Source organism: Choloepus didactylus, chromosome 14 (assembly GCF_015220235.1).
Source record: "Choloepus didactylus isolate mChoDid1 chromosome 14, mChoDid1.pri, whole genome shotgun sequence".
In the NCBI taxonomy this organism is placed as follows: Eukaryota; Metazoa; Chordata; class Mammalia; order Pilosa; family Megalonychidae; genus Choloepus; species Choloepus didactylus.
In genome coordinates this window covers 16,871,593-16,896,124 of record NC_051320.1, presented here as the reverse complement: position 1 = coordinate 16,896,124, position 24,532 = coordinate 16,871,593, and the positions used below count along the sequence as shown (strand labels likewise).

The 24,532-nt window shown below is 40.4% G+C and overlaps 1 protein-coding gene and 1 pseudogene across 2 annotated transcripts in view; one reads left to right on the top strand and one right to left on the bottom strand.

Moving 5' to 3' along the window:
- CA8 (carbonic anhydrase 8) overlaps positions 1-24,532 on the top strand; it is a 292,778-nt gene that overhangs the window by 117,120 nt on the left and 151,126 nt on the right. The gene's annotated exons all lie outside the window — the stretch shown is intronic.
- Positions 445-3,104, bottom strand: LOC119508752 (annotated as a pseudogene).

Genomic DNA, 24,532 nt, shown 5'->3' with positions numbered 1-24,532 from the left:
CTATTATTAACTCCTTCTAATAGTGTGATACATTTGTCCTAGTTCGTGAAGAAACTTTTTTTTGTATTTGTACAGTGAATCACAGACATTGTCCACCACAAGATTCACTGTGTTATGCATTCCCATGTTTTAATCTCCTACTTTCCTTCTGGTGACATACGTGACTCTAAACTTCCCCTTTCCACCATACTCACACACCTTTCAACACTCTTAATTATTCTCACAATAATGTGCTATTGTCACCTTTGTCTAGTTCCAAACGTTTAAGTTCAACTTAGTTAAACATTGTGCACATATTAAGGAACTGCTCCCCATTCTTTAGCCTCATTTTGTATCCTGGTAACCTATATTCTATATTTTATGTCTATGAGTTTACATATTTTTTTTTTAGATCAGCATCATACACTTTATAATACACTCACATTTATACACAAATTTCATGTTTACAAGTACAAAAGGCAAAGAACTGCAAAGAATCTAAGCAACTGCATAAACAACTACATTCAATAGTTAAAACTGTTGTCCCCATTCCCTATTTTCTAAATCCAGAAAAAAACTGTAAATGCCATCCCACACATGGACATCTCTTTTAGAAGTTGGAGACTGTGTATAGTTCTGCACATATCTGGGTTTCCACAGAACTGAACTTGAACTGAGACTCCATTGTGTTCCACGCCAAATTGGCTAGAAGGAAGTCATCCATGGCTGTTTGAGTTTCATTGCTGGCAAAAAACAAACTCCCCAAGTTTTCAAAACCAGAATTCATGGTTTGTGTTTCTGTACTGTTCAAATGAACTTTGCTTTCTAGAGCAGGTAGGGTTTTGGTGGAAATCCCTTCTGTTTGGGTTTCTGTGTCAGATGAATCAGTGCTCAAGGAGAAGCTGGAGTGTTTCAGAATACTGCCCAGAGGCAGATGAAGGCTGCTGTCTAAAAAGAGGTTTAAGTCTGTCTGTGTCTGTGTATCAAACATTTCAAGGCCTAAGAAGTTGGCATTTCCCCTACAACTGTAGGACTGAGCAGAGGTGTCTGCAAGTAAGAAGTCAGTTTGGGTCTCGATGTCCAGGGATTCCAAGACTGGTTCAGTGTACATATTGCTGAGTTCACTCTCTTCCGTTTGAGTTTGGATATTTGAGGTCAAAAAGAACTCTTCAATATCAAAATCTATTCCGGGATTTTGGGTTGGGCCAGATGGGAGCTGTGTGTTGGGTTTAGTGTTTGTGTCACAGAAGACTGCAATTATCCAATGTCTGACCTGGCAGGTTACTTGATAAGATGTTTTCTAAATCGCTTAATAAATCTATGGTTTGGGTCTGATAATCTGTCATGTTTTGTGATGGAAGAATATATTCTGCTCATTAAAGTTTATAATTGGTGCAGATTTCGCAACATCTTGATTTAAAGTCTTAGGGTCATTCTGAGGTAACAAACAATGAGTTATAGTATCTGCTACCAAACTGTTGCTTATAACATTGTCTGCAGAAACCCTGTAGGATGAATGGACGTTCTCAAACATGTCCCCACACATTACTGCTTGGTCCATTGGTACTCAGTCATCTGTGGAACTTTGCACTCCACTGGTTTGCGTTTCTCTGGAGATCCCACCTGACTGCAAACAAGCATCTAAAAAAGCATCGGTCTGAGCAGCTATAGATGAAGTTACTTTAGAACTGGGTAACAATATTTGAGTGTGCACACTAATGGGCAGTGAAACTTGAGAACCAAATGTCAGATCAGTTTGAGAACAAGACGATACGGAGTCGTCTGGGGAAGCCCACTGTGCAGAAGGCAGGAAGCTTGGTGAGCCGTAAGACAGATCTGTCTGCATGTTGATGGAAGAAACGCTGTTCTTCTGACATGTGTCCCCTAGTTGTTGTAAAGAAGGAGGTGGACTTCTACCCGAGTTCACTTGAACACCTGCACTGACTGGCTCAACAGCAATGGGATCCACAATTTTGGGGAGAGGCAGAATTTCCTTAAGAGAGCAAGCTTCTGAATCTAAGACGAGGATCAGGGTTCCAATGGACAAGGGGCGTAAGTGAACGGTGCCCGTGGCAGAACCCTGTCATCCACACCTACTACCACAGGCTGGGCCCAGCAGTCGGCCGTAGTGGACGCAGACAGGCACAGGAGAAAACTGCATCACAGGCAGTTTAACCAAAGCACTTTGGGCTTTGGTAAAAGCAACTTCTAAGGATATCTTGGAGGTGTTGTAAGAGTCTGTTTTCTGGCATTAGAGCTGCAAGAGTCTTCAAAGGAAGCCAGTAGCTTTATTTCTGAAGTTTCTCATTCTTGAGTGTCTGGTCTTGAGGTTGGTTTATTGATCAATGATTCAAAGGTCTTTTTTGACAACTTCTGATTGTTCGTGGAGTTCTCCATTTTCCTTTTCTTACTAGGTGGATCCTTGTGGTCAGCAGGGATCTCACGGCCAGTTCGGTAGATGTGTGACTGCAAGGCAGTTCTGCTGGTGTAAGGACAGCCACACGTGACCTGGAAAGTCCTGCCACAATCCTCCCCGTGTCTTTTCAAGTCCCGTTCAGTACCGTAAGAATTGCTGCACTTAATACATTTATGCTTCTTTTCAGCATGCATTTTCATAAAGTGCAAATCAGAACTTAAAAAGGACAAATGGCAGTTTATTGGAGACTTCACGTCATCCTTTTTGCTTTGTTACATGAGAGGAGATGGTTTTGGAAACAATCCATGATGTCCAGCAGTTAGGCTTCAGTCTACAGATCGGTGCTGTTTTACAAGAGAGAATTGAGAAAACGGTCTGTCAGGGCCTCCAGGGCATCCTTCAATTGGACAACACTAGAATTGCAGTACAGTTTTCAAATCTTTCCTTATTGTTGGATTTATTATGCTGTCCTGCAGGCAGTGGCTCTTGACCAGGTGCATGTTGAGCGCAGGGTTGTTGGGCGGAATCTTGCTGCAGCCGTGCACGGTGCACAGGATGTTGGTGTGCACATGGCCTGGGACAGCTCTCTCACTGACGGTTGGATCAGCTCCTGGGCAGGCAGCGCTGGCGATGCGGGCTGCTGCCTCACCTCTGTGGGCCGCGGCCAGCTGCCCCTCATCCATCCCGGGGGACCCCACAGGCCCGAGGCCGCCGCTGCTGCCTCAGAGGCTGCCATGGCTCCCGCATGGCAGCAAGATGGAGCTCGCAGGTCTATGAGTTTACATATTATAATTAGTTCCTATCTGTGAGATCATACAATATTTGTCCTTTTGTGTCTAACTTGTTTCACTTAACATAATGTCCTCAAGGTTCATCCATGTTGCCATATGCTTCAGGATATTCCTTCTTACTGCTGAATAATATTCCATTGTATGTGTGATGATTGGGTTTGTGTGTCAACTTGGCCAGGTGATGGTGCCTGGTTGTCTAGTCAAGCAAACACTGGCCTAACAATCACTGCAAGGACATTTGTGGCTGGTTAATAAACCAGAAGGTTGGTTTATTAAATCATCAGTCAACTGATTGCATCTGTGGCTAATTACATCTATGATCAATTAAGGAAGATTTAATCCAATCAGTTGAAGACTTTTAAGGGAGAAGAGAGAACTTTCATTTTTTCCTTCAGCCAGCCAGCCTCTCCTGGGGAGTTCATGGAAGTCCTTCATCAGAGTTGCCAGCTCACAGCCTGCCCTACGGAATTTGGACTCATGCATCCCCACAGTTGCATGAGACACTTTTATAAATCTCATATTTACAGATATCTTCAGTTGGTTCTGTTTCCCTAGAGAACCTTGACTAATACAGTATGTATATACCACATTTTATTTATCCATTCATCTGTTGATGGACACTCGGTTTGTTTCCATCTTCTGGCAATTGTCAATAATGCCATTATGAACATTGGTGTGCAGATGTCTGTTTGCGTTCCAGCTTTCAGAGCTTCTGGGTATATCCTGAGTAGTGGGATTTCTGGGTCATAAGACAACTCTATACTAAGCTTCCTGAGGAACTGCCAAACTGCCTGCACAGCAGCTGCACCATATTACATTCCCATCAGCAGTGAATAAGTGTTCCAATTTCTCCACATCCACTCCAGCACATGTAGTTTCCTGTTTTTAATAGCGTGAATTCTAGTAGGTGTAAGATGATGTCTCGTGGTTTTGATTTGCATTTCCCTAATAGTTAGTGAAGCTGAAAGTCTTTTCATGTCGTTTTTAGCCATCTGTATTTCCTCTTTGGAAAAATGCCCATTCATGTCTTTTGCCCGTTTTTAAATGGGGCTGTTTGTCTATTTATTGTTGAGTTGTAGAATTTCTTTATATATTCTGGATATCAAACTCTTATCAGATATGTGGTTTCCAAATACTTTCTCCCATTGAGTCAGTTACCTTTTCACTCTTTTAACAAAGTCCTTTGAAGCACTGAAGTATTCGATTTTGGGGACTTTACATTTATCTATTTTTTCTTTTGTTGCTTGTGCTTTGGATGTAAAGTCTAAGAAACTACCACCTATCACTAGATCTTGGAGATGTCTCCCTACATTTTCTTCTAGGATTTTTATGATATTGGTTCTTAAATTTAGGTCTTTGATCCATTCTGACTTAATTTTTGTATAGGATGTGTGCTGGTTTGGATGTATTATGTCCCCCAAGAAAAAGTCATGATCTTTTAATCCAGTCTTGTGGGATATTTGGATTAGGTTGTTTCCATAGTGATGTGACTCACCCAACTGTTGGTGATAATTTTGATTAGATTATTTCCATGAAGGTGTAGCCCCACCCATTCAGCGTGGGTATTGATTAGTTTACTGGAGTCCTTTAAAAAGAGCCACACAGGCCCAGATGCTTGCTGATGCTTTGGAGATGCTAACCCAGAATTTGCTCCAGAGAAGCTAAGAGAGACAAGCCTAGAGACATTTTGGAGAAAGCAGTTTTGAAACCAGAACCCCAGAACAGATGCCAGCCATCTGCCTGCCCAGCTGATGGAGGCTTTCCTGATGCCATCGGCCATTCTTCAGTGAAGGTACCCTATTGTTGATGCCTTAGTTTGGACACTTTTATGGCCTTAGGACTGTAACTTTGGAAGAAAATAAACCTCCTTTATAAAAGCCAATCCACTTCTGGTATTTTGCATAATGGCAGCATTAGCAAACCGGAACAGGGGGTGAGATAGGAGTCCTCTTTATTCTTTTGGTTATGAATATCAGAGGATGGTTTTAATACACTAGTGGGGTGGCTTTTGGAAACTAAAAAAGGATGACCCTCATTGAATGATGTAGAAATGCCAGAAATTCCATGGCTGGGATCAGGGGCAGAGGAAGGGAGTAAAGGCTTACAGGAGTGGAGTTGCTGTTAGCCTCTAGACCTAACCTGGTGAAATGGGGTATCTGGGAGAACCCAACAGATGGCACTTGGGAGTTGAGCTTGGAATGGGGAGAAGGGGGAGAGAGAAAGAGAGAGGAGCTCTGGACAGGTGGCCTGGGGCTAGAGTGGGACTTCCAACAGTATCAGGCTTGTTCCGGTCCACCCAACAGTTGATTTTAAGCCATTGCCCAGTTGCAAAGCAAAGTAAATCCCTCTGTCTCTCCGTACTGTCAATTAAGATGCTCCATCATGCAAATGTCTTGAGTGGGGCTGTGTTTAGTGGAAACTGAGGAAGAAATCTGAACCCCATACTGAGCGACACAAGCTCAGTGGGACAGTCCCTAAACTGAGCTAATTTAGTGGCAGCGAGAACCTGGAGCTGGAGCTTCCTGGAACATGAGCTCCCCAGGACTTTGCAGAATTCCTGGAGGTAGGGAAGGGCATGGGGCACATGGGAATTTCCACGCTCTGTGGTAAGGGCATTTGAGTTCACCCTTTAGGCATGGTCAGGCCCTAGGTGTGATCTTGGTTCTACTACTCTAGGGGCTCAGGGAATGGTTCCTGAAGAAATCCTTGTCTGTTATCATTCTAGAAAATGGGTTTGTTTAAGTAAAGGGAATTTTAATAGAACGGTGAAGGTGTAAGTCAGGATGCTGGAAATGGAGGGATTTCATAGGGGGAGCAAAAAGGCAGTATAGATATGAGTTTAGCTATGAACTGAGGGCAGAAAAATGGGAGAGAACCAAATAAAAACACATTTACCGCTCACTTTTTTTCCAATTTGTATTCTGTAAAGAAAGAAATTGGGCCAGATGATTTCTGTGTTCATCTTAAAATTCTATATAATTCTAGTTATAATTCTGTTCTACAACTTAGCAGGCATATATGCTTGAGTTAAACCCACCTACCTCTTCTCTTTACTTCAGATGCCGAGGTAAATCTTCCAAGTAATTTTCCACTGCCTACTGGGTTTAAAAGTAGCTTTTGATCCCTCAGTAATGTGAAGGAACTTGGTGATTAATAACCACTCCTTAGAAGTAGGGTGTTTTAGTCAAAAGAACTCAGGATATAGAATCAGAAAAAGTGGACTCCAGCACTGGTCAGAATCATAACCTCTGTAACCTCAGTCTGCCCTTCCCTTTGATGGGGAGGCTGAGGCCTCCATTCCACTGGATTGTTAGGAAACTTGAGCACAGCTATTTTTATTGTAAATGGAAAATACTAGACAGGTGATTCTATTTATTATGACAGTTTAAAAGCAAATACCCACAAACACTACAATTTTATTTCATACATGGACAAATGAGATGCATAAAGGTGAACTAATTATCCTCTCAGGTTTTGGTGACAAAAGAAATTTCCTAAAACCAAGTCTATGGTTTTACTCACTTATTTTTATGTATTTGAATATCTGTCTTGTTCGGGCTGTAATTTTTTCCTTTCACTGACTTATTTAATTTTCAGAAATAGGATTAAATATGCACATGAATTAAATCATAAAATACACATTCTCTTCATGATTGACTAGAACATGGCAATTGGGAGAAAAAGAGAAGGGAATGAACCAGGGAAAAGATAAGGAAAGGGAGGAAATGAAGAGTGACGTGGGAACAAAGCTGGTCTTGATTTCTTGCAGGTCTTTCAATAAGCATTGTTTAAGATTATCAAGTTCGTGAATGGAAAAAGTGGTTAGCAGCAATTTTCCCAAGAAGCAACAGTGAGAAGAATGTGACATTCAATTTCAGTTAAGAATTCAAGAGCACAAAAAAGCATATTCATAGTCAAATGAATTGAGAAATGTCTATCTTCCAAGTGCGATTTGTAAAATATCATCTCCTTGATTTTTTTCCTGTGGCAACACATTAGTGAGAAATGACTTCTCTTAAATGTTACCCACCCATTCCCAATTCTCTTAACACGTTTTATTATGAAATCTATCCTCCACCCTGACTCTCCCTTACTCTTAATTACGAACTCTTGTGGACAGTAGTGGTCTCACGTTAGCAACGCTTTACTTTTGCCACATTATTCAGAGGTAAATTAGAGGAGCTTCCCGTACGTAGCTTTATGCTAGTTTAGCTTTTCCTCTCCTCTTGGGGATAATGTAAAGCATTCTGGTTATTATATTCCATTGCTTATGTTAGTGTCATCATATCAATAAGAAATAAGTATAGTGCTGTCAATCCCTACTCTTAGAGACAACTAGAATTTAGTAGATTTACGAGATAATTTTGTTTAGTGTTAAATTGTAAATACAAAGCAAATTGGACACATTGAAGCTCTATCTTCAATTTATAAATTGGTTAATAAAATAACCAAAAGAGATCATTACATATTTTGAAAATGTTATAAAAAGTAGATGAAAGTTTGGGAATGAGGAAGAAAAAGATGGAGCACTTGTCAGCCTGGGTATGGAGATTTTCCAGTAGAGTACTGTTATATTTTCTCCTTCACACTGAAAAGGGAAGCACAACTTTTATAAGCAAGCAGGCTTTGGCTTAGAAGGTATCATGGATTAAAGATAATTCTGTACAGGCTAGAGGAATATTTTGAATATTTCCAATCTTGCCAAAATCTTTTCTTTTCAAATTTAGAGGAAGGCTTTCTACGTTACAGGACAAAAACTAGCAGCAGAAGGCTTGTCTGGCTCAGATGGACAGGGGTGTGGGGAGTGGGGTGTGGCTGGGGAGGGGGGGTGGAGGAAGCCCTGTAAGAAAGCTGGGTGGAGGTCAGGACGTGGGGTTTCTTTTGTGCACATCTGATTTGCTGAGATTCTGTTTGAGATCTAGTTGGATTCTAAAACTTCCCCCAAATTACATTTCAAGCAACTAAATGTGAGGGCACAACTCAAGAAGAGAAAATGACTGTAACTTCTCATGTGTTTTCAGCTATTTCCACACTGAGGAGGAAGTGCTGGGTCATGGAACTCTTTCATTTGAGGACCAGTGATAGGAGATTAGGGGACAGGGCAATTTCTCTTGTCACTAGGTCCTGGCACCCAAATAAATAGCCCCCACTCCTGCCTTCTTTTTTGTACTTAGTAATAAAGGGAAGAGATTGAGTCACCTGTGAAATTGGGTAATGGAGAAATGAAATAGGTTGTCTGTAAAATTTTCAAGTCAGTTAGTTATACTTTTATTTTTGGGAAGTGTATCATATCTAGGAGGTAATGGAAATGATCGTATTTCATATTGAATGAAATCGTTTCCACTTACCAAGTGATTTGGCATTCTTACCATCACTTTTCAAAGAGGACTTTTACTATTTTTCCATGTGTGCATCTCAGAAAATTTGCAATATAGTGAAGTTGGATGGAATACCCAATGCAGAGCATTTATGAGAATGAATGGACAAAAAATCAGCTACTGAGCATTGAGCTCTGCCTGAAGCCTCCCTTTAAATGGTTTTAAAAAAAACCATTGCAATGATTTTTTGAAAAAAAATCTACAATTAAAAAAAATCATTACATAAAAGAACAGTCACTTTAGTTTAGAAGGAAAAGGGAAGAAGCACAGAGTCCAAATTTTGTTTTACCTGTGTCCTAAGTCACAGAATGTCACCAACTTCTTATTTAGTCTTGCACCAAAAGGGAGATAAAATCCTTTGGGAAACGGATTTTTAGGGCACGCCTGTAATATTGCAGAGCTCTTTTCTCACAACATTATAGATGTCTTTTTGAATTCACATCCCAGTAGCTAATGGTTGGAGTTCAGACATTCACAATTCGCAGCAAGGTCTGATTCCTCTGATAGATGCTTCTCATGGGCATTCATATTAATCTTCCCAAAATTGTACCAAAATCTCATTTGAGATGGGAGTTATATTTTTAAAATAGAAATTGAGAGCAAAAGTCAATTCATGTGACTTTGATGAAGAACATAATGTTTTATATATTTTGTCTATAGTTAATCAGCACTTTTCTCATGACATATAAGGTTTTAAAAGTCATAAGAAAAACAACAATAAGAATATCCAAAAACCAAAATGGAATACAGCAAAACCCTCTATCATAGTTGTCCTCATTTTTGAACTGGTACAGATGAATTTTTATGTTTTCTATTCCACCTAATCTTTTCAGACAACTGAAGAAACCATCAAAAAATAAGGTTTTCTTATTTTGGTTGTGTAACTCAACCACTTTTTTTGTTTGTTTTTAATGCATTTTTACTGAGATATATTAGCATATAAGTCACTCATACAAAGTGTACAATCAGTGGTTCATGGTATCATTGTATAGTTGTGCATTCATCACCACAATTTTTGAACATTTTCATTACTCCAAAAAAATAAAAATAAAAATAAAGAAGAACATGCCAAATATCCCATATCCCTTATCCCTCTCTATTATGGATTTATTTTTTGCCTTTACTTTCTTCCTCATCTGCCCATACACTGGATTAAGGGAGCGTCCATCACAAGGTTTTCACAATCACACGATCAAACTGTAAAAGCTATATAGTTATACTATCATCTTCAAGAATCAAGGTTACTGGATTACAGTTCAACAGTTTCAGGTATTTCCTTCTAGCTATTCCAGTACACTAAGAACTAAAAAGGAGTGTCTATGTAATTCATAAGAATAACCTCCAAAATGACCTCTCGACTCTATTTGAGATCTCTCAGCCACTGAAACTGTTTTGTTTCATTTCTCTTCCCCCTTTTGGTCAAGAAGCCTTTCTCAATTCCATGGTGTCAGGTCCAGATTCATCCCCAGGAGTCATATCCCATGTTTCCAGGGAGATTTGCATCCCTGGGAGTCATTCAACCACTTTTTGCATAGTATGCAATTATTTGTATTTTTAGTTAACAAACATTTATTGAGTGATTATTATGTGCCATGTACTGAGATGGCACATGATGAATTTGCAAGCCTCCAAGGAGTTTCTTAAGTTTAATTCTCTCCAATATATCCAATATATTCACTCCAACACAACACATTTAATAATAAATTTATCCACAAGTTCTAACAGTGACTTCACCACAGATAAAATATGGTTCTTTTGGTTACAATTTCTTTTGTTCCTGTAGCTGCCAGCCACATGACCTTAGGAAAAGAAGAGTTCTCAGTTAAGAGCACTAACCTGTGTACTCTTAAACCTTCAAACGGAGGAAGAATTTTCAGGAAAATCAGAACAACTCACAAAGGACATATTGCCCTAAACAAATCCAAGTGTCTCATATCCTATATTGGGTCTTTCAAGTACAAAATTTAATAAAATACCTTAACTACCAGAAAACACTGCAACCAAGAAATTTCAATTGTTGGAGCAACACTGAACTAACCCTATGATGTCTTCTCTTCTCCCATCTCTCTGTACCCTCAGTGTCCCACCCCATCCCTTCACGTCTACATCTGGAAGGCTAATGCAGGTGGAGAGGGAGAAGTTGCAGTCATTTCAAGACCTGAGGTTTCTGCCTCCTCTTCTTCACTGTGTTTACCACTTAAACTTTGGATCTTAGTTTGAGGAAGCAAATGATGAAACAGTCTTTACTTTCTCCCAGAAATCTATTGAGCAATGAGTTTCTTTGCTGCCATCCTCCCTGCCTCTCTACTTCATCCCATCTCAGGAGTATCTAGTAAGATCTTGTAACCTTTGGTGGACTTCATAGCATCACTCCATGGTTTTTCCCTCAAGCCCACAGGGCTGCCTTGTGTGACTGGGTGTAGAGAAGAGAAATTTTCCCCAACTATTTCATCTTTTACATTTGAAAAGCCCTGATTTTGTATTAAATTATTTTTCCCCTGATTCTAATGCCTGTTCTATCAATAACTATTTGGGAATCATTATAGCACAGCAGTTAGTAATTCAAATATTGATGTCAGGTCACCTTAAATTTGAATTCAGACTCCCACACTCATAGCTCTGTGACCTTGGCCAAGTTTATCCAACTTTTCTTGGGCTCCTAAATGGGGATACTGATACTTATCTCAGAAGACTATTGGGAAAATCAACATAATCTGTGTGAAATTGGGTAAGTGATTTTTTTCTCTTTGATTCTCAGTTTCCTTGTTTGAAAAGAGTCAAAATGATCTTGCTAATATTCCATGAACTTTTAATTTGTTGGGAAATCTTTGGGCTACATTCCAGTTTTTCTATAGATTATTATTCCAATAAGAGGGAGAAAATTCTTTTCACAATCCAAGGAAAATGCTTCAGCTATTGCAATTAATAAGTAAGATTAGTATTTGCTTACTGGAGGTACATAGATATGGATATGTCACCAACTAACTAATTTTTGACCTCAGGCAAATTTCTTTAACCTCTCTGAATTTCATTTTTAAAATGGAGACAGCACCTATTTCACAAAGCATTTGTACAGTTAAACAAAATAATATCTAGAAAATACTTAAGACATTTTTGCCTGTGCATACTAATATCTAATAAATGGTAATATTATTTTAATTATTACTATTGACCACAAAAAAAAAATCCAAAGGATTTCAGAAATATTATATGGAGGAAAATATGTCGGCCTGAAGAATGTAAATCATAGAAAGGACTCACATAAGCATCATATATCCAGGTCAGAAATACTCACTGGACATTTGGAATAGAGGAAAATTTCCAACTCCAGGCTGATGGTGCACTTATTTTAAGCAATTTCTGGTGGCTGAAGATTCTAGGGAAACCAAAACCCTCAGATAACCCTTTAGATTTTATTACAGTGTGTTGGGCATTTGGTTTCAAAGAAGCACCAGGTAATGTTTGTTTTTGTGTTTCAGCAACAAGCTCTGTCTTCTAGAATCATTATTTTGGGGACAATTATTTGCCAGCTCAGAGCTTCTTTGTAGTATTCTTTGTAGTATTACAGCCAGTAGCCTAAGAAAACACTCCCTCCTCCATATCTGATCATCTCCTGACTAAAGCACATTTTCCTACCTCCCTTTTAATTTCATCCTTTGTGCTCATTGGTTCATTAGCACAAATTCTATCCACTAGTACTCAAACTTCTCTTCATCACCCTGGGGAGGTTGCACCATCCTCTTCTTTCAGAGACCATCTTCATTAAATCTAATAGAAATGTTGCCAAGTGACCAAGTGACTCATGGGGACAATAGCAGTGAATGAATGGCACATTTCTCTGGGATTATTTACTTGGTGTGCTGGTTTGGATGTATTATGTCCCCCAAAATACCATTATCTTTGATGCAGTCTTGTTGGGGCAGATGTATTAGTGTTGATTAAGTTGGAACCTTTGGATTAGGTTGTTTCCATGGAGATGTGACTCACCCAACTGGTTAGATAATTTCCATGGAGGTGTGGCCCTGCTCATTCAGCTTGGGCCTTGATTAATTTATTAGCGCCCTATATAAGAGCTCAGACAGAAGGAGCTCGCTGCTGCAGCCTAGAGAGGAATGTCCTGGAAGAAAGCCATTTTGAAGCCAGAACTCCAGAGCAGATGTCAGCCACGTGACTTCCCAGCTAACAGAGGTTTTTCGGACACCATTGGCCATCCTCCAGTGAAGGTACCTGGTTGTTGATACCTTACCTTGGACACTTTATGGCTTAAGACTGTAACTGTGTAACCAAATAAACCCCCTTCTATAAAAGCCAATCCATTTCTGATGGTTTTGCATTCCAGCAACATTAGCAAACCGGAACACTTGGTAACTAAAATGAGCAGCAGCGTTAATCACTCTTCAAATAAGTAGCAATCTTCTTTTACCTTATGGTTCTTTGTTACTGTGTAAGCGATACATGTTTGGTAAAAGTCAAGGCTTAAATGGATTGATAATAGATGGTATCTGAATAAGGGACACAAATACCCGAATGCCTTGTGGGCTCAGCCACCTCTTTTCCTCCCGACATAACAGAGAGAGATTTAATCTCAGGGAATGTGCCAGTTTGGATGTATTATGTCCCCCCAAATGCCGTGTTTTTTAATGCAGTCTTGTGGGGGCAGATGTATTAGTGTTGATTAGGTTGGAATCTTTGGATTAAGTTGTTTCCATGGAGATGTGACCCACCCAAATGTGAGTAATAACTTTGATTAGATTATTTCCATGGATGTGTGGCCCTGCCCATTAAGCATGGGTCTTAATTAAATCATTGGAGTCCTATAAGAGAATTCACAAACAGAAGTAGCCGAGAGTGGCTGGGAATGACATTTTGGAGAGCTGCAGCAGCCAAGAGAGACATTTTGGAGACCACCATTGAAAGTAGACTTTTGCTAGTCCAGAGTTTGTTTGGGGGAAACTGAGAGAATACCCCCAGACACCTAGAGAGGAACATCCTGGGAGAAAGCCATTCTGAAACCAGAGTGCTGGAGCAGATGCCAGCCACATGCCTGTGCCTTCCAAGCTAATCGAGGTTTTCTGGATGCCATCGGTGTTCTAAGGTAGTCTACTGTTGATGCCTTTGTTTGGACACTTTTATGGCCTTAGGACTCTAATTTTGTAATCAAATAACCCCCCTTTTATAAAAAGCCAATCCGTTTCTGATATTTTGCATGATGGCAGCATTAGCAAACTATAACAGGGAATAAAGGCTGTTAAGTAATTCTTTTCCTTTAGGTAGGGCTTTAGCTCCAAATGCCGATGTAGGATGGTGTTCCGGTTTGCTAATGCTGCCGTTTGCAAAACACCTGAGAAGGACTGGCTTTTATAAAGGGGGTTTATTTGGTTACACATTTACAGTCTTAAGGCCATAAAGTATCCACGGTAAGGCATCAGCAATAGGGTACCTTCACTGGAGAAAGGCCATTGGCATCCAGAATGCCTCTGTTAGCTGGGAAGGCACGTGAGTGGCGTCTGCTTGCTCCCAGGTTGCATTTCAAAACGGCTTTCTCCAAAATGTCTCTTTATCAGCTTCTTGGGGCAAACTCTGGGCTAGTACCTCCAAAGTGTCAGCAAAACTCTGCTTTCAGCAGCCGTCTTCAAAATATCTCTGTAAGTTGCAGCAGTGAGCTCCTTCTGTCTGAGCTCTTACATAGGGCTCCAATAAACTAAACAAGGCCCATGCTGAATGGGTGGGGCCACACCTCCATGGAAATTATCTAACCAGTTGGGTGAGTCACATCTCCATGGAAACAACCTAATCCAAAGGTTCCAACTTAATCAACACAAATATGTCTGCCCCTATAAGACTGCATCAAAGAATATGTCTTTTTCTGGGGGACATAACATATACAAACCAGTACAGATGGTATGAGACTGGGTTGGGTCCCTGGAGGGCCCTGCTTTCCTCAGGCTGGTTCCTGTGACTGGTCTAGTGCTGCCCTGAAGCTGAACTGAAGGCTGCCCTGTCTGACTTGCACATTGCACTGATATGAGTCTGGGAACTTGTGCTATGATAGGCCGAACATCCACCATGCCAGCCAGAGGAAAACGAGAGGGGAGCAGATTCGCTCCTCATGGACTCACTTCAACTCCGATGCCTCCCTCTCTAGGAGATATGGCCTTATCAGTTTACTAGAATCTGAACACTTCCTTCTTAGGACAGAGAAAGGGAGGTGGGGGGGGGGGAGGAAGAGAACTCCTAGAGCAGTGGTTCTCCATCCTGCACACACATCAGAGGAGATATCAAAAAGAGATTGACACTTGGGTCCCATCACAGGGATGAGCCCTGGGCATTTTTAAAAAAGCTTTCCACATAATTGTAGGGTGCAGTCAGGATTGGGAACCACCGCCCAGAGGCTAAGATCATTTGTTATGAAAAATTGAAAAACAGTACCCCAAATTAATGATCATTGCCATCATGATTTATATGTCTTTATCTATATCTACATCTATGTTTACATCACCATCTGTATCTATATCTAAGAGATATTTTACAACATGAAGAATTAATTTCTGTAACATGGTACATTTTAACAGTTTCCTTTTTATAATTTGCTTTACTTCAGAACATGATTCTTTCCTGAAGCCATTAGCCTAAAATGGGAAAATCTCTCCAACATGTTGCTCCCTATTTAAATCTTTTTTTCCATCTTGTCCTTTTCTATACAACATGTTTGCCCACCAGGCTGCAAGGCAATTCCAGTGCTTCTATGGATGCACAGGAGCACGTTGCCTTGAGAGACTTATGGGACAGTGATATAACTGGTTCCTTTCTAGAACAGAGGAGCTAGTTTTAGCACATCTTGTACTTACCCATGGATGCTTTTGTTAGCAATGTTGTAGCTTTGTAACTGTGATGTTCTTAGAGCCAAAACATAGTCTTCTATTTTATCTAAAATGATGGATGAAGTGCAACCCTTTCTATGGGTAAAAGAAATGTCATTTAAAACAGTGGAGCATTGTTCTTCAGTTCCCTTAAAGAAAATGATTTCCATAAAAAAACAAATAATTGAAGGTGATAATTCAAGAAAAGGCCCTCTTTTTCCCTCCCCAGAACGCTTTTGGGATAAATTTGGTATTTCTCCAACCCAAATTCCATTCCTTTCTAATGTTTCATTTCTTATTTCCCTCCCGCGATGTAGACAAAAACCTTCATTCATCCCGCTGAAGAATCTCATACAAAAATGTCTGTATTACAACAAAGCCAGGCTACAAGTGCAGTTTAGAGGGCACAGGGCAACCTCAGGAGGAAAGCTGACTGCAAGCATTGGTTAGGAAAGGTGTCATGGAGAAGGTGGTATTTGAGTTGGGTCTTAGAGAACTTTAGTAGTTTAGCACGCACAAGCTAGGGAAAAGGAAAAATGCAAGCAAAGGAGTGTAGGAGGAGAGGAACACAGTCAGGATTTCTGGATGCAAGGACAGGAAGCTGCAGGATTGTTTGGCCTGGCCCAGCTTCACGAGCAAGGCAATTGTGAGAGATGTAGTTGTAATGATTCTTACTGCCAAGCAAAGGAGAGTTAGTGCATTATTCTGAAGAATTTTGAGCAGGGGTATGATAATAAGTAGTCTTTTATAAAAATGAATTTGGTAACGGTGAGTAGGATGGTTTGGAGGAGGAGATAACAGAGGTGGTGGTTACAAAACTACTGTTGCCATGGCTTTGGTGATAAGAATTGAGGTCCTCAATGAGGATAATGGGCAATGGGGATGGAGGCACGGGGATGGATGTCACAAACTGCAAATATAAAATCAATAGGATGGAGTAACTGGATGGTTTTGGTGTGTGGCAATGAAAAGGAAGGAGGCAAAGATGAATCCACGATTATAAGCTTGAGTGACTGCAAGAAATCAGGAAAGCAAGATGAGTGGGCTTAGAAATTAAAAGGCACTGGAGAGAGTCATTATATGCTGTAGCTAGAACATTACAAGTGTTTTAGAGAACTGAAAGTTCAGCAGAGTTTTGAACTCCAAACCCTAAAGAGATGAGACTGTTTTCAAATGCCACAGAGAGTTGTGAAAAATGAATTAGAAGAAAATAACCACCTTGCCACATTTGGAAAGAAGTTGTTTTAAATCATTCCAGTCCATTTGGTTCTTGCAGGTAAACGTCTTTCTAGAAAATCTCTCAGGAAATTGTGTTTATAGCTTCTTACATGATCATCAAATATTTACTTTCTGGCAAGGATATTCCATGCTAAATAAAAAGGATCGCTCATGTTTATCATTACAACAAAGAAAAATCAATGCCAAACACATTGGTTCTAAAGTTAAACAAAACAAAACACTGAAACACCTTTTACTGAGTCCTATTAATATTTTATTGAGGAAATAGCAATATTTACTTCTAATTAAGGGTTAACTGGCTCTGTCATGGACTGGAGGATGGGGAAGATTTTTATTGCAAAACAATTATTTGCCTCCCCCCCGCCCCAACTACTTTCAGGTCTCCCAGAGAGAGATATAAATAATATAAATAATTATATTAATTATAATTTGGCATACCTGTTATGGAAAACATATAGATATCTTCCTGTTTAATGTGCTTTAGCATTGATTTGAAAAAGTCACGGCCAAAAATTGTGCCTATCAGGTAACTGTTAATATTAGGTTGCTTTTATATTCCTCTTTGTAGAGTATCCATTTTTATGGGGTGTTCCGGTTTGCTGATGCTGCTGTTTTGCAAAACACCAGAAATGGATTGGCTTTTACAAAGGGGGTTTATTTGGTTAGAAAGTTACAGTCTTAAAGCCAAAATAGTGTCCAAGCTAAGGCGTCAACAACAGGGTATCATCACCAAAGGAAGGCCAACAGGGTCCGGAAAATCTCTGTTAGCTGGGAAAGCATGTGTCTGGCGTCTGCTAATCCCAGGTTGTGTCAGCTCCTCTCTCAGCTCCTGTGCATGCTTCAAAATGTTGCTATTGGGGGTGTTTTGTCCTCTCTTGGCTTCTTTGGAGCAAATTCTGGGCTAGCATCTTCCAAAGTGTCAGCAAAAGTCTGCTTTCAACAGCTGTCTCCAAAATGTCTCTCTCAGTTGCTCTCCAAAAATGTCACTCACAGCTGCTCTCAGGTCCTTCTGTCTGTGAACAACTTCATACGACTCCAGTGATCTGATTAACACCCACCCTGAATGGGTGGGGTAACACCTACACGGAAAGTAGCCAATCGAACATTTCACTCACAGTTGATTAACATCTCCATGGAAACACTCAATCAAAGGATCAACGCTAATACATCTGCCCCCACAGGACTGCCTTAAAGATAATGCTGTTTTGGGGGACACAATACATCCAAATTGGCACATGGGGTATGGCTCCAGTGCCCTGAGCGTCTCCTTTCCCATCTGCCCAGGTGCGTAGAAGTGAGGCAGGCCGTGGCAGCTGACGAGGGCTGGGCACCCGGAGCCCCTCGGCCGCCAGGCCACCTGCTGTCCTCAGTGGACAGGTGCCCCCAGCACCTGGAAGACAAGCTGTGGGGCAGGATCCACGTGGACAGGGTCAAAGGAACGGTCCACCTTTGTCCTGATGAGCATAGCTTCTTCATGAAACCTTCTGGTATAGCCCACATTTTATTCTTTGGCTCTTTGCTTCAACCCATCAGCAGCATTAAATACCCATCCAAAACTTCTTGAGGGAAACCTATCTTTCCAACTGCTCGAGGGAACTGAAGCATTATCATTTGGTGACACACAGATGTGTCAGCAACAGCACGCACTTGCACATAGGATACACACTTGGCACACGCCTTAACTTCCAAGCTTTTGCCCTGCCAGTGTCCTGAGCTTCCAACAACTGGCATCTGTACTCTCAAATGCACTTACAATTTTTTTTTTAAGAAACTACTCTTCTCTGAATATACAGTTAATAAATAGTCATTATAGACTATTTGGAAAATAAAGAAAAACAAAGAGAAGACTACAAGAGGTAGTTTTGAACCATCACTCATATACAATCACTCTTTAACATTTGGGTTAAAGCCTTTTCAATTAAAGTTGTAATACAGATACTTCCCCATTTTATTAGATATAGTATTAGCTGTATATCTAATATAGTATACTATATTAAATGATAGCAAAACAGTCTAGTGTGTGGGTTCATGAAAATGTATTTAAAAATTCATTTAAAATTTCATAGAGCTACATATTCAGACTGCTTATTTATAATATTGCAAAACAACTCTATAATAAGAATGCTTGTAGTTAAATCTTGTACAAATCTTCAATTGTTTTCTTTGGAACAGTTATTGGAAATGAAATTGGTGGATCAATGCTATGCACATTTTTGAGGCCTCTGGAAGACTTGCACCCAGCTGCTGTATAAATATCGGTTATCATCCAAACATCTTTTGTACTTTAACTGAATTTCCTGCATGCCAGCAAACATATTAATGGTATGGTGGAAAGGCAGGGTGTTCTGGTTTGCTAATGCTGCCGGAATGAGAAACACCAGAAATGGTTTGGCTTCTATAAAAGTGGGTTTATTTTGTTACACAGTTACAGTCTTAAGGCCATAAAGTGTCCAAGGTAATGCATCAACAATCGGGTACCTTCACTGGAGGATGGATGATGGCTGATGGCGTCTGAAAAACCTCTGTCAGCTGGGAAGGCATGTGGCTGGCATCTGCTCCAAGTTCTGGTTTCAAAATGGTTTTCTCCCAGGATGTTCCTCTCTAGGCCACAGTTCCTCTTCAAAATGTCACTCTCATTTGCTCTTGGGGCATTTGTTCTCTCTTATCTTCTCCGGAGCAAGAGTCTGCTTTCAAAAGCTGTCTTCAAACTGTCTCTCATCTGCAGCTCCTCTCTCAGCTCCTGTGCATTCTTCAAAGTGTCCCTCTTGGCTTTAGCAAGCTCGCTCCTTCTGTCTGAGCTTATATAGTGCTCTAGTAACTAATCAAGGTCCAGGCTGAATGGGCAGGGCCACAACTCCATGGAAATTATCTAATCAGTTACCACCTACAGTTGGGTGAGTTGCATCTCCATGGAAACACTCAAAGAATTACAATCTAGTCAACACTAATACGTCTGCCCCCACAAGACTGCATCAAAGAATATGGCTTTTTCTGGGGGACATAATTAATATATACAAACTGGCACACAGGGTGGGGCCTAGAGAAAAAGACTCCATGGGCAGTGTTTGGAATCAACACTGAAAAAATCACTACCTTTTTAATCTCCTAAATGTTAGTGGCAGAAAGTCAAGAGGAGGCTAGAACCAGATTGAGGAGGGGTTCTGTCTGGGTGGCTGTCTTAAGGGGCCCGTTTCTTTCATGGTAAGTTGCAGACCACCCTGACATAGGTCTGGAATAGCTATTGTAAAGGTTTGGTGACTTCTGAAGACCCCATACTGATTTTCTACTCAGAACCTGCCATCTTTCTTTCAACTGGCCAAGTTCCCAAACAATACTCAACGTGGAGCTCATGGAAGACTTCCTTTTTAAAGAAAGTAACTTTTGCAGGTGTGGTTGCTGCAGAATAAAGCTCCATTGTGTGAGTTCTCCTTGGTGATAAAATCGAATCATTTAGTAAGTCTGCAAGTCTGTACCTGCAGCTGCAAGGATCTATTTTCAGATCTTGGAAAGAGATTAACTTGTGACCATTAAGCCTAGACAAAACCACCACCATCACATCAGCCTCCACGCTCAGAGAATAATTCATTTTCACTTCTTTGCATGGGAAAGTTGCTGCTTGCATCTAGCAATTAAGAAACTGCCAGGCCCACTCACCCTGCTCCCCCCACCCCCTGCCATGGTGTAATTCATGTAAATCTAGTAAAGTATGAATTCGATCCAGTAAAGTATTACACATGGTTTATATGTCAGATCAAAATTTCTTTTTGGGATTTGAACAAATCAGGTGTCAGAAAGCAATAGCATTCCTCCTTTTCACCCAAGAAATTTTATTGTGCACATTTTCAGTTTATGCATGGCCAAATTAGTCACAAAGACAAGAATTCAGTCCTTCCTTGTCTTCTGAGTAGCTGGTGGTGGCAATGAGTGGTATTTACTCTGGGAACTGTGCTTGAGCTAAAACTCATTTATGCATTGACTGGCAATTCGAATGCTGGTTGTCAGGGCTGGCACAGTTGCAGGGTTAGCTGTCTTTGAGGTTCTACTTCCCTTTCTCAAGCCCTTTCTTCACTTCCTGACATTGTCACTTCATTTCTTGGAACCTGGGTCATAGAGAAGAACAATCTAATAAAAAAATTCTCAGTAAGATCTTAATGATGTATTAGCCCTGCCTCGGAATATTCTAATTTTTAAGTAGGACCACAAGCAGGAGGCCACCCTCAACAAAAAAGTAATTAATTTCCAATGTGTGCTTCTATGCCATTGTGCTATGTACATGTATATTTACAGAGATGTATATTTATTTTGCTGGTAAGAAGCATCTGAAAATGTCAGAAACAAGAATTGAAGAATATATCACAATAATGTAGTTGCTTTTACTTGGTCAAAGGCAGTGTTGATTAATTTGACAAACTGTCGATTTAAACAGCAATGTGGTTGGTTATGGAAGATCCATTACTTTTTCATTTATAGTTGCGTATCCTTCATCCATTCTCTACTATTACAGAAGCAGGATTTAGAAACTGTAAAGATTTGGTTACTATTAAAATCATCATTTTCTTGCATTGTTAAAAAAATTCTTCATGGTTGATTTCAGGAAGTTTATGCTTGATTATTCTTGAAATGTTTCCATAGCTTACAGTTTTCATTTTGAACTAGGAAAAATTATGTGTACTTAAATTTAATTTGCTACAACTCCTAGTCAGTAGTTGAGTATATAGGATTTGGAAGTGATAAAACAAGATAAATATATTTGGTTGTCTATTTACACTCTAGTACTTACTGTTTTTTTTTTTTTTTTTTTTTGAGAATTCAGATTTCTTTTTTAGTTATAAAAGGCAAGGAACAATTGAGGAGACTGTATTCAAGTGAACAGGAGCTCTTCTTGTGTGATTTCATGGTACATATCTTTTAAATTATTTTATGAGCTTTTATTAAGAAAGAAAATCTTTCTTTATACTTTTGGTAATGGGCAGTACACATTCAAGTCTACCAGGAAGCATTTCATGTGTTTTTGTCTTCAATTTTGTTTCGGGTGGTAAACTCTCAAAAAATGTTTAAAATTAATTTCTTTGTCCTTTTAGTATTGTTGCTAGTGCTTATTCTAGAGAAAAAGCCCCGTACATGCTTTCCTTTTATTTGTCAACCATTTTTTGATGACTTCTTTTTTTTTTTTTTTAAATTTCAAAGTACCAAGAGTTTTTCTTGAGGTGGATCAAGCAACTAGGCTTCTGCATCGCAGAAGATTATTATTCAGCGCCACAAAAGAGCATGAGCCTTCTAGCTTTTGTTGTGTTTCTCTTGTATAGCACAGCAGCTTACAGTTCAGGGAAGGTAATAAACATCACATGACAAGACCAAGCCAGACTCTGGTCAAAGGTCCTTAGCTTCTTAGGCTGTTTTTTAAAGAATTCATTTAGTTTCTCAAGTTTCATCAAATGTTGCTGTGACCGGTTAGTTTCTTTGATTCATTCTCTCCAAATCCTCAGTGAATTCTGTTACGGTGATGGCGCCCTGCTGGTTTCCCAAATGGAGCTTAGCACTTAGAAAGGGCGTTAACACCCCTCCCAACACCACCACCACTTGGCCATGACTTGGTTTTAAGGGTTGTAAATTCATCTGTGTGGAATTTGACGGCCAAAGATGGAGTCAAGGCGAACCTCCCAGTTGCGTTCTGGTTTAGTGACGGCAGGGATCATAGAACCACTGCGAACCGTATCTGTGGCACTTCAGAAATGGGGCACCGCCCACGTGGCAGGTGAACTCGCTGCCCTCCTCCCTACGAGGGACATGACTCCCAGGGGTGTAACTCTCCCTGGCAATGCAGAATATGACTCCCGGGGATGAGCCTGGACCCGGCATCATGGGATAGAGAAAGACTTCTGAACCAAAAGAGGAAAGACAAATTAAACAAAATAAAAGTATCAGTGGCTGAGAGATTCCAAATGGAGTTGAGCGGTCACTCTGGAGGGCATTCTTATGCGATATATAGATATCCCTTTTTAGTGTATTAAAATAGCTAGAAGGAAATACCTGAAACTGTTGAACTGCAACCCAGTAGACTTGATTCTTGAAGGCAATTGCATAACTCCATAGCTTACATGGTGTGACTGTGTGATTGTGAAAACCTGGTGGCTCACACTCCCTTTATCCAGTGTATGGACAGACGAGTAGAAAAATGGGGACAAAACTAAATGAAAAATAGGGTGGGATGGGGGGATGGAATGTTTTAGGTGTTCTTTTTAGTTTTATTTTTATTTCTTCTGGAATAAGGAAAATGTTCAAAAATTGATTCTGGTGATGAATGCACAACTAAATGTTGGTACTGTGAATAACTGATTATACACTGTGGATGACTGTAGGGTATGTGGATATACCTCAATAAAACCATATTTATATTAAAAAAATGGGGCATCTCGAACAAGTTAATAGTTAGCAAAAGAAGTTGATCATTAAAATGGATTGGTCTCTATGTGCTGGTCAGATACCAGTCCCTGATGGAGAAGGGCCTAATTATAGCTTCTAAAAAGGGATGAAGGAAAGTATAGGATGAGCTTTTTGGAGAAAACACATACTATGCGTTTAGTGAGAAAACAGAAGGAAGGAATGTTGATGTAAGAACTTTTTATAATGCAGACTCCAATCAATAGACACGTAAAATGCATTTTCATGCTTCTATCTCCAAGCTCCCTGCATCCATCAATTCAACAAGTGTACAAAGAGTGCTTAACGACTGTCTGGCACTGGGATAACTGCTGTGGATCAAAGATGAATGAAAATCTCTGTGCTGGAGTTGCTTACAGCCTTGTGGGAAGACAGGCCTTCCCTTAAACAGCTATGGAAATGAAAAGAGGCGTGAAAAACTGCCATGTGTCACAAAGGACTTACTCCAGCCTGGGGAGAATTGGGAAGAGTTTCACATTAGAAGTGACAGTTGTTGGAGCTGAGACTTAAAGAATGAGTAGGAGTTGGCCAGGTGGAGAAGAGGAAAAGGCATTACAAGCAGAGTGAACATCATGTTCAAAGGCACAAGGCACAAAGCAGAGCTTCTCAAAGTCTATGAGGAGCACCAAGAGGAGGATGCTTTTTTAAATTTGAAATGCAGACTTCTGGATTCCATACAGATATTTGGAATCGGAATCTCTGTAGGTGGGGCCTCCAGCTGTCACTGCCTCAGGGCTGGCCTCAGCTGCAGAGATCCCCTTCGCCCATGGCCATGTCATTCCTTGGGTTGCCCGTATCTGGTGGCTGAGCGAGGTGGGTGTAAGGCCTGACCATTTTAGCCTAGTGTGGGACACTCGGACATGGGGTACTCACTCCAGAGCTCCCTGCAGGTTGGCTGAGGCTTTGTTGGGCCTACATTGACTTTTCCTTCTGCCCAGTCCTTCTTCCACCCCCTTCTTTTCACAGATGTTGATCCCTAACAAACATCTCACAATCAAAACTCCTTATCAGAGTCTGTTTCCAAAAAAACTCAACATGGATACAATTAGAAAACCGAGGCTTTGAAGGCCAACCTGTCCAAAGAGACATGGTTTGCAGCTGCCCAAGCTAGAATTTGAACCCAGAACTTCCAACCTGCTGATCTCATGCTCTTAGCCACAGCCTCTTACAGCCTGCGTGTGTGTGGCTTCCCTTCCAGAGCCCGTGCCCCGGGTCCACTTCCATTCCACACCCCACACAGGCCTCCATCTCTACAAGAGGAGCAGCAGACTCACACTAAGAACAGGTTCTTGGAAAATCCGAGAGATTATTTATGTCACAAATATCACCATATTTCTTAGAATTCTTAAACTTTTCACTTGTTGAGCTGTACAAATTCAGTTTTAGCCTTAGTAGAAAATATGATTTGGTGACTTTAAATAATCAATG